This window comes from Belonocnema kinseyi, chromosome 5, assembly GCF_010883055.1.
Source record: "Belonocnema kinseyi isolate 2016_QV_RU_SX_M_011 chromosome 5, B_treatae_v1, whole genome shotgun sequence".
Lineage (NCBI taxonomy): Eukaryota > Metazoa > Arthropoda > Insecta > Hymenoptera > Cynipidae > Belonocnema > Belonocnema kinseyi.
The window spans coordinates 78,718,728-78,722,524 of NC_046661.1; positions in this window are offsets into that span (position 1 = coordinate 78,718,728).

The window sequence follows — 3,797 nt, forward strand, 5'->3', positions numbered from 1 at the left end:
TTTAGACCAGGTGTACATGTGGATCATTTTATGCCTAAACCAACTATTTGTAATAAACAGACCCCTTTCTAAGCATAGACCAACTAATTTATCTCCGTTATATTTTGTTCTTGGGTCCCCAAAATGACCTAATACTCTTTCTGTATCCTGAATTTGGATGCCCACCCAACCGTTCATGTTTCCCAGTAGAATTATTCTTTCCCCCTGTTCGCAGATGTTTATTGTGTCATTTAAAGTGTCCCAGAAGGCGTCTTAACTCTCGAAAAAATGAACTGATCAAATTGAGTACGATATGAAAAAATGTCAAGAAAAGAAAAACGTTAGTTTTTGAAAGCCCTAGAAGATTATCTTAAGACCTTATTGAATTTTTAAAAATTAATTGATATTTTTATGGCACACAAAATAATGATAGATAAAAATTGCATTTTGTGGTGAAACTATTCAAGATGCGAAAAAAGATGATCAGACAAAAATTATAACCGGAAAAAGATCTAAAAATTCGTTAATAATCACTTCATGATAGGATGCGTAGTTTTTTTTTTTATTCAAGACAAATAACAAGCGAGCCGCGCGCCTAGCGCGCGATGAGAATGTCTGGCCGTGCGGACCCGTCCCTCGAATATTTTACGAGGTCGGAATGAGTTCCGAGGCTTAAAAGGAGAAATTTCCGTAGAGCATAACAACAATTTCGCAATTGAAATCACTGTCACGGCAACGTCGATAAAATCTCTTTTCTCTGACGGAAAGCAATAAGCACACCTCTATTATACAATACGTGTCCTGCAGGAAGTGTGTAAATGCAATGTAATTTATATTTTTTATTTCTTGTTTTATTTTGAAATCTTTAAAAATTCAAGCTTAACTTTTAAAAAATCGTCATTTGACAAACTCTCTTTTTAAAAATAAATTTTCAACATAAAAGTTGAATTTTCAAAAAAATAATTAAATTTTCAAAAAAAGTCGAATTTTCAAGAAAAAACATTAATTTACAACAAAGAAGTACAACTTTCAACCAAGTAATTTAATTTTTAATTAAAAAAGATGAACTTTCAACAAAGCAGTTGCATTTTTGGAAAATACAAATAAATTTTAAACAAAAACAGTTTAACTTTCAGCATAATATTTAATTTTCAATAAAATAGTTTAATTTTTAACAACATAATTATATTTCTAATAAAATAGTGGAATTTTCAAACAAATACTTGAAATTTCAAGTAAAAGGAACAAATTTTCAAGAACATTGTTGAATTTTTAACCATAAAGATGATTTTCCAACCCTCAAATTTGAATAAAAAACTTTTCTACCAAAAATGAAAATTTTATACCTGAAAAGAGGAATTTTTAGCACAACATTTGAATTTTCCGACAAAAAGGATAACTTTTTAACAAAATAGTTCAATTTTCAACAAAATACAACTTTTAACCGACTATTTTAATTTTTAATTTAAAAAAAGAACTTTTAACGAAGTAGTTGAATGTTTAGTCAAAACAAATTAAATTTTTTTAAAGTAGTAGAATTTTCAACAAAATAATTAAATTTACCAGAAAATATTTTAAATCTTAACAATAGAATTATATTTTTTATCAAATGTTTTTCTTTTTGACTAACTATTTGAAATGTCAAGTAAAACGAACAAAGTTTTTACAACATAGTTTAACTTTTAACCATAAAGATAAATTTTTAACCCAGGAGCTTTCAATCAAAAACTTTCCTACCAAAAAAAATATAAATTTATGCCTGAAAACATCCATTTTTAACACAACGGTTGAATTTTCAGACAGAAAGGATAACTTTTTTACAAAATAGTTCAATTTTCAGCAAAATAATAAAACTTTCAACAAATTAATAGAATTGTCAAAAAACAATTAATTTTTCAACAAAATAGTTTGATTTAAAAAAAAATGAATTTAGAACAAATGCATACAACTTTCAACTAAGCAGTTTAATTTTCAATTGAAAAAGATGAATTTTCAACAAAGCAGTAGAATTTTTGGACAAAACATATAACTTTTCGACATAAATAGTTGAATTTTCAGCAAAATAGTTAAATTTCCAATAACTTAGTTTAATTTTTAATAACACAATTAATTTTTTAATAAAACAGTGCAATTTTTAACCAAATATTTGAAGTTTTAATCAAAAGGAATAAATTTTCAACAACACAGTTGAATTTTTACACATAATGATGAATTTTTAGCCCCCAAATTTCCAACGAAAAAGAAAAATTTTCTACTTGAAAAGAGCAATTTTTAATACAATATTTGAATTTTCGGACAAAAAGGATAACATTTTAACAAAATAGTTGAATTTTCCGAAAAATAATGAAGTTTTCAACAAAGAAGTTGCATTTTTGGATAATACAAATAACTTTTTGACAAAAAAGCTAAATTTCCAACAAAATAGTTTAGTGCTTAACAATATATTTACATTTGTAAAGAAATAGTTAAATTTTCAACCAAATATTTGCAATTTCAAGTAAAAGGAATGAATTTTCCACAACATAGTTGAATTTTTAAACATAATGATGAATTTTCAACCAAGAAATTTTCAACCAAAAACTTTTTTATCGTAAAGATGAATTTTCCGCCTGAAAAGTGAAATTTTTAGGCAAAAAAGATAAAATTTAACAATATAGATGAATTTCCGGATAATAAATGAATTTTCAAACAGAGAAGCATAAATTGGAACCAAGTAGCTCATTTTTAAAGAAAAATTTTCATTCTTAAGGAAAAATGCAATAGTAGTTATTTTAACTATAAATAAAAAACAATAAAATTCAATAAAAAGGATGGATTTAAAATAAAAAAGTTGAATCAATTAAAACAGAATAATCCTTTACAAAAAAGTGGCTTGTTTAAGAAAAAACATAAAACTTCTATCAAAAAAGATTAATTTTCAAACCAAAAAGGCAAATTTACACAAAAAGAGTTATATTTTCAACCAATAAATTGAATCTTTATCAATTTAATTTATCGACTTCTAGCGACTTCGTATGACGAAGAAATATTGAATTTGCAACAACAAAAGATAAATTCTTAATAAAAAATTAATAATTTTTGAATTTTGAACTGAAAAAGAATATTTTTTTTACCGAAAAAGAAATTACAAAAAAAATATTTATATTCTTAAGTGAATTATTAAATTTTTAACTATTAGCAATCAGTTTTCAACCGATAAAATGAATATTTCACAATGCAGTTAAACTTTTAAACGATTACTTGAATTTTTTACTAAACATATGATATCTCAATAAAAAATTTATTAGTTGAATTTTCAACTAAAAATAATCATTTTTAACTAAAAATAGATTATATCAAGTTTCAGAAAAAAAAAATTTTTCAACAAAATTTTGAAATTTCACTTTGAATAAAATAGAGGTATTTTCTACTAATAAAATGAATTTTTAATAAAGCAATACAACTTTTGACTGGGCACTTAAATTTGCAGTTACAAAGAATAATTTTTTTTACCCAAAAGAGACGAATTTACACTAAAATATTAAAATTTTTAACCAAATTTTTGAATTTTTAACGAAGGTCGATTAGTTTTCAGCCAATAGTGGAATAATAGTTACATTTTCAGTGAAAAAATTAATTTTTAACCAAAACAGAACAAATTTTCAACGAAGTAGTTCCATCCGCACCCAATAAAAGCTTAAATATTTATCAAAGTAGTTCAATTTCCAACTGAGTAGTTGAATTTTTAATCGATGAAGATGAATTCAGGAACGCAATAGTTTTTATAAAAAGGAATTTCCACCCAAATATTTAATTTTCAAACAAAAGAGATGGTTCTT